The sequence below is a fragment of the Mytilus edulis genome, chromosome 8 (assembly GCF_963676685.1).
Source record: "Mytilus edulis chromosome 8, xbMytEdul2.2, whole genome shotgun sequence".
NCBI lineage: Eukaryota > Metazoa > Mollusca > Bivalvia > Mytilida > Mytilidae > Mytilus > Mytilus edulis.
The window spans coordinates 49624796-49640161 of NC_092351.1; positions in this window are offsets into that span (position 1 = coordinate 49624796).

Genomic DNA, 15366 nt, shown 5'->3' on the forward strand with positions numbered 1-15366 from the left:
TATGAACATAACATGGTATTCAGAATTGAGATTATGGCTAATCAGGTCCATATGAGTGCATGTTATTTTTTTATTATTAGAACTCACAGTTATTATGTACTTTGTGTTAGGAGTACCACAGATTTTCAACTGGAATTTGCTTTGTTTGTAATTATGTTTACATGTATTGCTTTATTGATATGCAAAGAAAATATTAAACTGTGGTTCTTTGTCCCAAACCTGTGTTTGTTCAGTTTATACTTCTAACTAAGAACCAGTTAACATATCCTGGGCCCTTTACTGATCTCTGATTAGTGTAAATCAGATGCTTCATTTGTACTGTATCTTTTCAGCGTTTGGTTAGGTCCCCAAAAGGGAAAGCATCTAAGTATTCGCAACATAGTCCCTATTTAGAATAAGGAGCAATATATAGGGAGGATTGATTCTGTATCTTGAAAAAAGGCAACCATTGTTGCCTTTGGAGAAATTAATTATTTATTACATTCAATCTATAGAAGTAAGAACCAATAATCATGAGTTGTCTGTTGTAATGTTATCACTTTTTGGTCTGTCTGAAAACTACTTCCTAATTGCTGGTACTTGTAACATTTTAGGTCGAATATTTTTTCTTTCAGAAAATACTTGGCAGAATTAATGACTTCATTATTCGTAATTGGCCAATACAACACCCTGACAGTGATAAGTTGAAACGTGTAGTTACTTTTTGGGTCTGTCCAATACCTTCATCCTGTTATCAATACTTTGAATTTTACAAGTGTGGGATAGTCATAGCATTATCATGTGTGCAAAGTTTTTGTCACAAAAATTTGCTTATATGGAAATCATTTTCACCTTGAAGTCTTTGTTCAAGGTCAACAATACTATGGCCACTATGGTGCATGACACATCTTCATGAATTGATTTACATTCATACAAAATATCAAAAGCAGCAGTTAAGCCTACATCAAAAGACAAAAGTTACAGTTCTAGAAAAAAAAGAATCATTAAATTGACCTTGAGGTCAAAGTTCAAGGTCAAAAGTCACTTATCATGGTAGTAACACATCCTTTGGAGCTGAGCTACCCTTATACCATATATATCAATAGCCTACATAAAAAGACAAAAATGTTACAACCAGAACCTGATCTGAACAGATTGACTTACGGACAGACTGATACCCAAAGGGCATCTTCTTTTTTTTTTGGCAGGTCCATGATAAGGTTTGTTTATTTAGAACGACTGATAGAACAAACTCCCTTTCACCATACATTTTTCATCAATTTTAATTACTAATTTATGACAGTTTATCTATTAAATGGTATTTTAAGTCAATTTTCCAAATTTTGCCACTTTACTTCAATTATCAGTATACAGTACAGACAATAAATGAGGTAAGAAATGTATGTTCATATTATGCTTAAACAATGCTTAGGTATAGACCTTTAAAATGCTTGTATTTAAAAAAAAATTTATTCGGTGGTTTTTTGTACAGGGTGACCTAATTTGCATAATTGGCTCCTACAGAAGTGCCAATTTTCATCAAAATATGTTATTTTTACCCCGTTCACAGATTGTAACTGAAAGTAAAGCACACATCCAATTATTATTATATGAAACAAATGTATTTTTTATAATTATGTAGAAAAAAAATGTTTTAACTGTAAAAAATAAAAAAAATAACATGAAATTGGTGTTTTATTGGGAAATTGAGGAAATCATCATTAGGGGGGATAACTCATGGTGGGTTATCTCCCTTATTTACCAAGAAAGTGGTCATAATACTTTCATATTTTGCTGAGGACACCCTAATCTTGCAAAATGATAAATATTGTAGAAATCTATTGGAGGATTTTTTTTTAACAAAACATCCTTATCCACCTTAATGGTAGTTCTTTCTCAACAACAGTGATGCCACTTAAAACGGTGAGGGGTAATGGTGTTAAATGAGTCATCATCTCTGAATACTATATAATACAATACAAATAGTTTATTTACTCTTACCATTAATTTTACAATACAAATATTTTATTGGCACAAACTCATTTAGAATAATTGATAACGGCCCATACAACTAGTATACAAATAGTAATGATGCAGCAATTAAACAATACTACATAAAATATTAATAGGCATATTTCGAACAATGAAATGTGCAGTTATAAATATATCAATACATATAGGTTAATTTAGAATAGGCTACTGACATAAGTATACATATTGTATGTTATATATATGTATATATATTTAAAATTAATAAGTCTACATTTAAAACTACGTTCAAACCTATAAATGTGTTGGATAAAGAATTAGATCACAATTTTTATACGTGTGCATGTAAAACAAATTTCGTTGTAGAAGGGTCTAAATACAGCACAAACAATAATACACTGAAACTTCTCGTATGCTCTTCTATAGCTATCATTCTATACTACAGGACTTTTAAAATAGAATATTTTTAACTGATTAAATATAAATTGTAATTGCATTAAAAAAAAATCAAAGTCATTGTGTAATTATGGTAATGATATTTGATCATGGAAATGACTACTAATTGTTTTGCTTAAAGTCTATTCATTGCTGGTAAAAGTTGGTGCAATTAATTAGTTGTTTACAATTTTTTTACTTCAACAGCATGATAAATTATAAATTGAATCAATTGTCAGTATAGAATCAATATTATGTTAAATTTTTAGTTGCCCCAAACAAAACTGTCAACATGTAATCATTTTCCTATCTGCATTGAAGACCCATTTGTGGTCATTAGATGGTATCTGATCTTTGGTGCAGTTTGTGACTCTTTGACATATTCCCCATTTCCATTCTCATTTTTATAACAAAAGGTACTCACCAGTTGAAATATACATATAATTGATGTTACCATCATCATCATCATGACATTGCAGATTAGTTTTATTCTACAATTTAAAAAAATAGTAAATTAGAAATTGCATGGTTAACTATAACACATATTAACTTATCTAAATTGGAATTGCTTTTTTAAAATATTAGCATCTAAAACAGACCAAAGCATAGTACTTAACATAGGATGACTTCAAATTCAGGGAATTGAACCTCAATGTAATGACTTTTATATTGTAGTCATTTTTCTAATAGATTGGATTTCAGTAAGCATTCATATTTTCCCCCAAAAAATGTTTAATCATCCATGCAGAATTAAATTCCTTGATATTGCAAACAATCTTGAGATATTTTCTGTGCATAGATTTTAATTTTTACTTTTATGTATATACATACAAAAATGTAACTTACATTTGTAATTGATCCAAGTTGTAACCATGTATATAAATCAGGTATAATCATATGTAGTTCCCTGTTGATATACACAAAATAGAAAAGTTATTTCCTTTTATACTCAAATTGAAATATGTTTAAAAAGGAATGTCTCCTTATTGTAAATACAATCAAACTGGCCAGTGACTTTAATAAAAGAATACCTATGACACATTTATTTAACTGAAAATTAATAATACCCTACTGATTTTATTGATAATATTCAAAGGTTACTATTAATACATCAAATAATCATGATTAACAGTTATATATATATATATAACAAACAATTTTAACTGTCCAATTTGGCAAAATAAATTCAGTTTGGAAAATATAAAAAACTTAAGTTACATGTATAATGGTTTCACCTTCAAAGTATTTAACTTTCTGTTACCTTCTTGAGGATAAGATTAATTTACTGTTGTAAATGCACATGCAGAAAAAAAAACTTCAAAGAAGAACAACATGTATAATTACAAAGATTTAAGAACAAGCATACATTTCTCAATACAACAATCAACGGTCAACAAATTGTGTCTTACTCAGAGTGGACTGGAATTTTTTCGTTATACATGTACATAAAGTTCATCTGACATGGTTCATGATATTGTCACTGGTTGTACTGTCCTTTTGGAAACCCTTGGGCCTTATTTAAAAAGGGGATTTACTTGAAATATTTAATAGTTTATAAAACTTTTAAGAGGTGCACTACATTGTTGTATATTTATATACCTATAGAGATATGTCTGGAAATCAATCTGCATACAGACATATAGGCAGCATAATAAATGAGCATTATGATTAATGATTATTGCATAAAAGTAAAAAAAAATATTAGGAAATTATATAAATTTTACTTTACTATATATATATACATGTAATGCTTTGGTAAAATTGGGCTGGTATGTCAAGTTTGATTGTTAACATTGGATAGTTGTTTAATTGGCAATCATACCACATCTTTTTATTTTTATAATGATAAGGCAACTTCTTTTTAATCTTCCAATGGTACAGAGTAATCTTACTATATTAATGTAAAAATGTATCATTGAAGTCAACAATTATTTTGAATTTAATGTCTTTACTCTTGATGAAACAAGTCATATGAACAGTACTAATTAATTAACTTATAAAAATAACAGCTTTCCATTACTGATTAATGCAAGTCATAAATAAGTTTACTGTATGTATAAAATTTATGTGAGAAAAAAGTAATTTAAGGGGCAAATTTCTTTGTATACTTGTAAATAAACATTAATAGATATGACATATAAAATAGATGTGTACTTTGTTCACTAAATAAAGTTCATGGTACATTGTATGTTCACTCAATGTTACTGATTTGTTTTATAGTAAGATTTTGCAACCCGCTAGAAACTAGTATGTTACCTGCAGGGTTACAATAGGTATATTTGAAGAGAACAGCCAATAAATGTATTAATTGTACAATAAAGGTACACGACCAATAACTGTATAAATAATACAATAAAAGTACCAGCTAGAGATTGGTATATCCCCTGCATGGCGATTGGGAGATGATAATAAAAAAATAAAGTAAAACTTTAAGCAATACATGTAGACATCTATTTCGTCCTCTTTCTCAATCCATACAGCATGACCTTATACAAAATAAGATAATTTCAAGCAGTCAAATATAAATAATAACGTAAATCTTTGATATTTTATAAAATAAGCCGGTTTATATAAGCCTTATGAAAATATAATGCGTTACACTTGAAGGTTCATATTGGGAAAAAGCAGTTTTCATCATGCATACATGTGATTTGTATATATTACAATAAAAGTACCAGCAAGTGATTGGTATATCCCCTGCATGGCGCTTGGGAGATGATAATAAAAAAATAAAGTAATACATGTGATTTGTATATATTTAGAAATTGCATCCGTTATTTTCCTAGTGTTTATATAATTAGGGGAAGGGGTCCAGGGCCCATGCAATTGGAAATTAAAGTTCGTGAAATGTTAGATTTGGGGAAAATATTATATGTCTAATTTATGTATTGTATACAATATATATAGAAGTTACTATTTAGTTTTAAGGACAGTCAGCTTACAGTTCAATTTTTCTAATTCACCAATGCATTTTTATCTAAATCATATCATCTACTTCATTGAGCTATTATAGTTATTTACAACAATAAGCATACAAAAATATAAGTTAGATCTGGTGTCTTTCTAAGCACTCCTCTGGAATGTGTGGGCATGTTTCAAAAATACCCTTTTTTTCTACCATTTATCTTTTAATATACATGATATACCACAGAAATCTCTTCAACTAAAATTCTTTTAGATAATACAATAATTTAATTATATTTCAAAATTTCAAAAACAATCCTTTATTAAGGGCAGATAATTATATAGAATTTGATAGGACAATTTGTGTTGCATTGGATTTTAGGCAGTTGAGGCCCTATTTCATTTTGGTAACCAATTCTATTTTTTATTCATTAAGGACAAAATTATAATTCCACTTCTTTATCTTATCCATTCATAAATGAAATGATTTTTATTAATTTCAATATATATATGTATTTTAAGAAAAACAAGATCAGTGATTCCAAGTTTTTAAAAAAAAGATTTAAAAGAACATTTACCTAGAAATGCTGATCAAGAAGTATAATGAAAATATATTTGTGAAAATTTAGACACCAAGCTACCTTTAATTCCTAGAAAATTATTGTTTTAAAATTTCATGCTGTATGGATGTACACATATTTGTGTACCACTCTTCATATAACTCCTCTGTAGGATGTACTCCATCATACAGATTTTGGTAGTTATAACGGTAATATTTCTTGTTTCTTCTGATTTTCATGTTAAGCATTGTTTTGTCCCATCTGATGTTTGAACCCCCCCCCCCCCCCCCCATCTTTATTTATATCCATGATTTCCTGGTTGATGTAACTAACATCCAATTCCAGCTCTTTTAACATTTTGTCAATTTCAACATCTGAATAAATGCCTTGCCTTAGCCTATACTGCTGTTTTTTGAATTGATATCTGTTTAAGTTGAAATCCCTGTATTTGTTTATGCAGGCTGGGACAATTGACACAAATTGAACAGGTATGTTATTTGCAGTTACATCTGATTGAATATTTTTCAACTCAGAGACAATATCAACAGCATTGCTGTTGTCTCTTATATACCTCAACTCTGTACCATTTTCATGGCTGACCTTTTCTGTAAGGTTACACAGTCCTGCTGCTAATACAACCCTAATATTTTTATGATCAATAGATACAATTTCATCTTTAATACTTTCATGAATTTGACCTATTGTCCCCCCTGGTCTCACAAGTACATGGGTATTAAAATGTGTCCCAAAGCACATGTTACGCTCTATATAATCATATAAACGGGACCCCTGGAAGTACAACCAAAAACTATATGACCAAGTGCACTCATATTATAAAACCTGTAACAAATTATAATAAATCATAACTAATACTGAAATTAAATAAAAGTTACAATATACATGTTTACTTAAGCATTATTTAACTGTGTAATCATTAGCCATCTCAAGCTACTAAGCTGAGGTGATTCATCTTAGTTGAGAAGATTCAGAACATTTGTGTAAGCCAAGGCTACATTTTGAAGTCAACATACTTTGACCTAAAATGGTTAACCTTTACAAATTATGACTTGGATGAATGGTTGTGTCATTAGCACTCATACCACATCTAATATCTATATATTATGACAAAAAAAATGAGACTGGAATGTTCCTTACCATTGGCATGTTAGATAAGCAAGTATATTGGTTATTGGTTAGTATGTCCCCTACCATTGGCATGTTGGATGAGTAAAAATTGTTATTGGTTAGAGACTGGTATGTCACCTACCACAGGCATGTTGGATGAGGCTAAGCAAAAATGTTGTTATAGGTTAGAGAATGGTAATGGTATGTCTCATACCATAGGCATGTTCAATAAGCAAAAATAGTATTATTGGTTAGAGACTGGTATGTCCCCTACCATTGGCATGTTGGATAAGCAAACATTGTGTTATTGGTTAGAGACTGGTATGTCCCATATCATTGGCATGTTGGATAAGCAAAAATAGTATTATTGGTTAGAGACTGGTATGTCCCCTACCATTGGCATGTTGGATAAGCAAACATTGTGTTATTGGTTAGAGACTGGTATGTCCCCTACCGTTGGCATGTTGGATGAGCAAAAAAGTTGTTATTGGTAAGAGACTGGTATGTCCCCTACCATTGGTATGTTGGATGAGTAAAACTGGTGTTATCGGTTAGAGACTGGTATGTCCCCTACCACAGGCATGTTGGATGAGCAAAAATGGTGTTATTGGTGAGAGACTGGTATGTCTTCCTTCATTGGCATGTTGGATGAGCAAAAATTGTGTTATTGGTTAGAGACTGGTATGTCCCCTACCACAGGCATGTTGGATAAGCAAAAATAGAATTATTGGTTAGAGACTGGTATGTCCCCTACCATTGGCATACAGGATGAGCAAAAATTGTGTTATTGGTTAGGGACTGGTATGTCCCCTACCATTGGCATGTTGGATGAGCAAAAAAGTTGTTATTGGTTAGAGACTGGTATGTCCCCTACCACAGGCATGTTGGATGAGCAAAACAGTTGTTATTGGTTAGAGACTGTTATGTCCCCTAACACAGGCATGTTGGATGAGCAAAAATGGTGTTATTGGTTAGAGACTGGTATGTCTCCTACCATTGGCATATAGGATGAGCAAAAATGGTGTTATTGGTTAGAAACTGGTATGTCCCCTACCACAGGCATGTTGGATGAGCAAAAGTGGTGTTATTGGTTAGAGACTGGTATGTCCCCTACCATTGGCATGTTGGATGAGCAAAAGTTGTGTTATTGGTTAGAGAATGGTATGTCCCCTACCATTGGCATGTTGGATGAGCAAAACAGTTGTTATTGGTTAGAGACTGTTATGTCCGCTACCACAGGCATGTTGGATAAGCAAAAATGGTGTTGTTGGTTAGAGACTGGTATGTCCCCTACCATTGGCATGTTGGATGAGCAAAAGTTGTGTTATTGGTTAGAGAATGGTATGTCCCCTTCCATTGGCATGTTGGATGAGCAAAAGTTGTGTAATTGGTTAGAGAATGGTATGTCCCCTACCATTGGCATGTTGGATGAGCAAAAGTGGTGTTATTGGTTAGAGACTGGTATGTCCCCTACCATTGGCATGTTGGATGAGCAAAACAGTTGTTATTGGTTAGAGACTGGTATGTCCCCTACCACAGGCATGTTGGATGAGCAAAAGTGGTGTAATTGGTTAGAGACTGGTATGTCCCCTACCATTGGCCGTTGGATGAGCAAAAATTGTGTTATTGGTTAGAGACTGGTATGTCCCCTACCATTGGCATGTTGGATGAGCAAAAGTGGTGTTATTGGTTAGAGACTGGTATGTCCCCTACCATTGGCATGTTGGATGAGCAAAACAGTTGTTTTTGGTTAGAGACTGGTATGTCCCCTACCACAGGCATGTTGGATGAGCAAAAGTGGTATTATTGATTAGAGACTGGTATGTCCCCTACCATTGGCCGTTGGATGAGCAAAAATTATGTTATTGGTTAGAGACTGTTATGTCCCCTACCATTGGCATGTTGGATGAGCAAAACAGTTGTTATTGGTTAGAGACTGGTATGTCCCCTACCACAAGCATGTTGGATGAGCAAAGTGGTGTTATTGGTTAGAGACTGGTATGTCCCCTACCATTGGCATGTTGGCATGAGTTAAAATCGTGTTATTGGTTAGAGACTGGTATGTCCCCTACCATTGGCATGTTGGATGAGCAAAACAGTTATTGGTTAGAGACTGGTATGTCCCCTACTACAGGCCTGTTGGATGAGCAAAAGTGGTGTTATTGGTAAGGGACTGGTATGTCTTCTACCATTGGCATGTTGGATGAGCAAAAGTGGTGTTATTGGTTAGAGACTAATATGTCCCCTACCATTGGCATGTTGGATGAGCAAAACAGTTGTTATTGGTTAGAGACTGGTATGTCCCCTACCACAGGCATGTTGGATGAGCAAAAATGGTGTTATTGGTTAGAGACTGGTATGTCCCCTACCATTGGCATGTTGGATGAGCAAAAATGGTGTTATTGGTTAGAGACTGGTATGTCCCCACCACAGGCATGTTGGATGAGCAAAAATGGTGTTATTGGTTAGACACTGGTATTTCCCCTACCACAGGCATGTTGGATGAGCAAAAGTGGTGTTATTTGTTAGAGACTGGTATGTCCCCTACCATTGGCATGTTGGATGAGCAAAAGTGGTGTTATTGGTTAGAGACTGGTTTGTCCCCTACCATTGGCATGTTAGAAAAGCAAAACAGTTGTTATTGGTTAGAGACTGGTATGTCCCCAACCACAGGCATGTTGGATGAGCAAAAGTGGTGTTATTGGTTAGAGACTGATATGTCCCCTACCATTGGCATGTTGGATGAGCAAAAGTGGTGTTATTGGTTAGAGACTGGTATGTCCCCTACCATTGGCATGTTGGATGAGCAAAACAGTTGTTATTGGTTAGAGACTGGTATGTCCCCTACCACAGGCATGTTGGATGAGTAAAAGTGGTGTTATTGGTTAGAGACTGGTATGTCCCCTACCATTGGCCGTTGGATGAGCAAAAATTGTGTAATTGGTTAGAGACTGGTATGTCCCCTACCATTGGCATGTTGGATGAGCAAAAGTGGTGTTATTGGTTAGAGACTGGTATGTCCCCTACCATTGGCATGTTGGATGAGCAAAACAGTTGTTATTGGTTAGAGACTAGTATGTCCCCTACCACAGGCATGTTGGATGAGCAAAACTGGTGTTATTGGTTACAGACTGGTATGTCCCTTACCATTGGCCGTTGGATGAGCAAAAATTGTGTTATTGGTTAGAGACTGGTATATCCCCTACCATTGGCATGTTGGATGAGCAAAAAAGTTGTTATTGGTTAGAAACTGGTATATCCCCTACCACAGGCATGTTGGATGAGCAAAGTGGTGTTATTGGTTAGAGACTGGTATGTCCCCTACCATTGGCATGTTGGATGAGCAAAAGTGGTGTTATTGGTTAGAGACTGGTATGTCCCCTACCATTTGCATGTTGGATGAGCAAAAATCGTGTTATTGGTTAGAGACCGGTATGTCCCCTACCATTGGCATGTTGGATGAGCAAAACAGTTGTCATTGGTTAGAGACTGGTATGTCCCCTACTACAGGCATGTTGGATGAGCAAAAGTGGTGTTATTGATAAGGGACTGGTAAAATGTATGTCCCCTACCATTGGCATGTTGGATGAGCAAAAATGGTGTTATTAGTTAGAGACTGGTATGTCCCCTACCATTGGCATGTTGGATGAGCAAAAATCGTGTTATTGGTTAGAGACTGGTATGTCCCCTACCATTGGCATGTTGGATGAGCAAAACAGTTGTTATTGGTTAGAGACTGGTATGTCCCCAACCACAGGCATGTTGGATGAGCAAAAGTGGTGTTATTGGTTAGAGACTGATATGTCCTCTACCATTGGCATGTTGGATGAGCAAAAGTGGTGTTATTGGTTAGAGACTGGTATGTCCCCTACCACAGGCAGGTTGGATGAGTAAAAGTGGTGTTATTGGTTAGAGACTGGTATGTCCCCTACCATTGGCCGTTGGATGAGCAAAAATTGTGTTATTGGTTAGAGACTGGTATGTCCCCTACCATTGGCATGTTGGATGAGCAAAAGTGGTGTTATTGGTTAGAGACTGGTATGTCCCCTACCATTGGCATGTTGGATGAGCAAAATAGTTGTTATTGGTTAGAGACTGGTATGTCCCCTACCACAGGCATGTTGGATGAGCAAAAGTGGTGTTATTGGTTAGAGACTGGTATGTCCCCTACCATTGGTCGTTGGATGAGCAAACATTATGTTATTGGTTAGAGACTGTTATGTCCCCTACCATTGGCATGTTGGATGAGCAAAACAGTTGTTATTGGTTAGAGACTGGTATGTCCCATACCACAGGCATGTTGGATGAGCAAAGTGGTGTTATTGGTTAGAGACTGGTATGTCCCCTACCATTGGCATGTTGGATGTGCAAAAGTGGTGTTATTGGTTAGAGACTAGTATGTCCCCTACCATTGGCATGTTGGCATGAGCAAAAATAGTGTTATTGGTTAGAGACTGGTATGTCCCCTACCATTGGCATGTTGGATGAGCAAAACAGTTGTTATTGGTTAGAGACTGGTATGTCCCCTACTACAGGCATGTTGGATGAGCAAAAGTGGTGTTATTGGTTAGAGACTGGTATGTCCCCTACCATTGGCATGTTGGATGAGCAAAAGTGGTGTTATTGGTTAAAGACTGGTATGTCCCCTACCATTGGCATGTTGGATGAGCAAAAATCGTGTTATTGGTTAGAGACTGGTATGTCCCCTACCATTGGCATGTTGGATGAGCAAAACAGTTGTTATTGGTTAGAGACTGGTATGTCCCCTACCACAGGCATGTTGGATGAGCAAAAGTGGTGTTATTGGTTAGAGACTGGTATGTCCCCTACCATTGGCATGTTGGATGAGCAAAAGTGGTGTTATTGGTTAGAGACTGGTATGCCCCCTACCATTGGCATGTTGGATGAGCAAAACAGTTGTTATTGGTTAGAGACTGGTATATCCCCTACCACAGGCATGTTGCATGAGCAAAAATGGTGTTATTGGTTAGAGACTGGTATGTCCCCTACCATTGGCATGTTGGATGAGCAAAAATGGTGTTATTGGTTAGAGACTGGTATGTCCACACCACAGGCATGTTGGATGAGCAAAAATGGTGTTATTGGTTAGAGACTGGTATGTCCCCTACCACAGGCATGTTGGATGAGCAAAAGTGGTGTTATTTGTTAGAGACTGGTATGTCCCCTACCATTGGCATGTTGGATGAGCAAAAGTGGTGTTATTGGTTAGAGACTGGTTTGTCCCCTACCATTGGCATGTTAGATATGCAAAATGTTGTTATTGGTTAGAGACTGGTATGTCCCCTACCACAGGCATGTTGGATAAGCAAAAATAGTATTATTGGTTAGAGACTGGTATGTTCCCTACCACAGGCATGTTGGATGAGCAAAAATGGTGTTATTGGTTAGAGACTGGTATGTCCCCTACCATTGGCATATAGGATGAGCAAAAATGGTGTTGTTGGTTAGAGACTGGTATGTCCCTTACTACACAAATGTTAGATTAGCAAAAAAAATCAAAAAAAGTTTCATAATGCATTTATTCTTCATGTCGAAGATCAGTTGTTTCCCTGAATTTATGTAAAATTTTGCTATTACTTATAAATGAGTTTTTAGAAAAAGTTGCATTGGATAAATTTTGAATTCTTTTAATTTCTAAGTCTCTAGCTCTAGTTGTAGAAGTATTTACTATGTGACATAATCTGTCTTGATTGACTAAGACTGCAGGGTGCCATGCAAAGTCTGGTGGTGTTTTATCATCACCTGCAGTATTAGCGCGCGAGAGTGCTACAAATAAAGCTCCAGGGGTAAGTGATTCAAACTGTCGTGTGCCTGGATTAATAACAATATATCTACTTGATTCTCCCTCTCCAATAGTCATTCCTTGACATCTATGTATTGTAGTGCCCCAGCCCAGCCTGAGTGGTATTTGGGTTATAGAACATGAATAGCAAAAACAATCAATTTTTCGTTTAATAGGTGTAATAGGTACAATTTTTACATCATGGTTTACAAAAGGTAGTCCAGTATATTTTTGAAATTTTACCATCACACAAACTGGTTGACAATCTTTTGAAGTTTTGCCTTCAGGGTAGATAATTTCAACAACCGTCCCAGTTGAACCATTGAACAGTCCAAATTTCACATGTAAGTTTGCTGTCAACATAACTTTACAACCTATGCATAAATAAACAGTCGGAAGTAAGCCTTTAGCATTTTCACTGGATACACCCTTTGCATGTGAACCATGAGAAATGGCATCTACTTTTGCTATTGGATTTCTTTCATTTGCTTTTAATTTTTTTGTTTTATTATGAAGCCATTCTTCGTTATGGGTAGGAAAAACAAAAAGACTATTTTCATCCATGTCATCTATAAACGATTGACCATGTGACTTAAGGAGGTCTCCCCATTGAAATTTTTGCAGCCAGGTTGCATGGTCTTGAGTAAGTTTATACTCTCTTAAAGCACCAAGGACATTTTTAAAATAAGTTTGATCCTATGCTTGGCGGACTACAGTTTTTAATAATACTACCTCGTTAAATTCTTTCCAAACAAGTGCACCATGCATACCTGCTGGGCTTTTTGAATTTGCTTTATATACAGGAGTATCTAAAACTGGGGGCAGTTGCACATCATCACCAAGAAAAATTACAACAGAGAGACCCCCCAAGGATTGAGAAGCATTTAAACCTTTTTGTTCAGCACATCTACACATGAATTCCATCCAACCTAACGTTGTACATCCAATTAAAGAACGCTCATCCACAATAAGTACTTTTAAACCTTCACAGTTTTTTTGTAAAATTTCACCAGTAGAGCCATCAGGAGCTTTCATTTCTTTGGACTTAAATGTTGTAGGAATTTTCAAAAAACTATGAATGGTTACACCATCTATTAAATTAGCACTGTTACCAGTAGGACAGAGAACTTGTACACATTTATTTGTATTAAAAAAAACATTTCACTGCTTTTACCAAGCACTTAATTAAATATGTTTTGCCACATCCTGCACTGCCACCTACAATCAGTCTTAATGGAGTAAAATTAACTGGGTTATTTTGAAAATCAAATAATGCTTTCATAACTAAATTGAAGGCAAACATTTGGTCTTCATTTAAAGATGAAATATTTATATCTGTATTAAATGACAGTTCATCAACAGAAATGCTTTCTTCAATTTTCAAGTTCTCTATAAATTTAACTCCCAAGTCTGCAGGATAATTATAATTTGTGACGGACCAGTTATAATCTGGTCCCCCATCATCAAACTGAAATTCTGAATTGTCTGTGAATTCTGCATTTGGTTTAATAACTTGGATCCACTCTGGCTGAGACATGTTTTCAAATTCAGAATTATCATCGTCAGACTCATCATCCACAAGTCCATTTTGTGCTGCATTGTTTGCTCGTTCAACGTCTGCCTTAACAAAGTTTGGACAATAGTCAGTTAATAAAAAAATGCCTGAATAAATCATTCCAACTTACATCATCATCTTTAATGTCAGAAAATTTTCTCCAGTCATGCCAATGAAGAATAAGGGTATTTTTACAATAATTTTCTGTAAGGGGACATGTTGCTCTGAGACTTCCACCTGATATAACAGGGACTTTGCCACTTTTGCAAATATAATTGTACCACGAACAGTGATCATTTTCTGGACGGGATAAATATTTATCTAAAGGGGTCTGTTTTGTAGCAGTGGATCCATTTTTTTCTAGTATCCGTGCACCAGTTAAACTTATATTTTGAAATGCATGACTTGATGTATAGAGAGGTAAAGCAGACAGTTCAAAAGAGGTTTCAACAGCTGAAATATCTCTTTTAACAGTTCCCATTAATAATTTTGTACATAGTGATTTGGTATTAGAACCGGTTGTTTCATCAGCACTATTTACCATATCATTAAATAAATCTGCCACAGCTCCTGTAGGTTCATTGCCTTTACATGCATAACCACTGACATATTTTTCTACTGCAATAATTTCATTAACAGAGGGATTTTCAGGCCCACTCTTTGAAAGAATAAGGGATATATCACCATTTGCTCGCCATGCCTGTGTATGTATTTGAGAATGTTGGACCAGATTAGGGTGGTCCCTTTCCATCTCTAAACGTGAGGATCCATTTCTATCTTTTACTATTGCTGGACAATTTCTAAGGGTTTTACCTAGGTTTAATGATGTGCCAAACTCCATACGACACTGTTTAATGGATTAGAGGAGTTATTTCTAGGGGCACGAAGACAATAATCAGAGCACCTATGCAGATTTATTCTGTTACATAGAAGTAAATGATCTTCCAAAATATTTTCTTGTGATTCACTTACATCCATAAGCAATTTGTTTAGTGGATTTTTTTCATCAGGAGGGG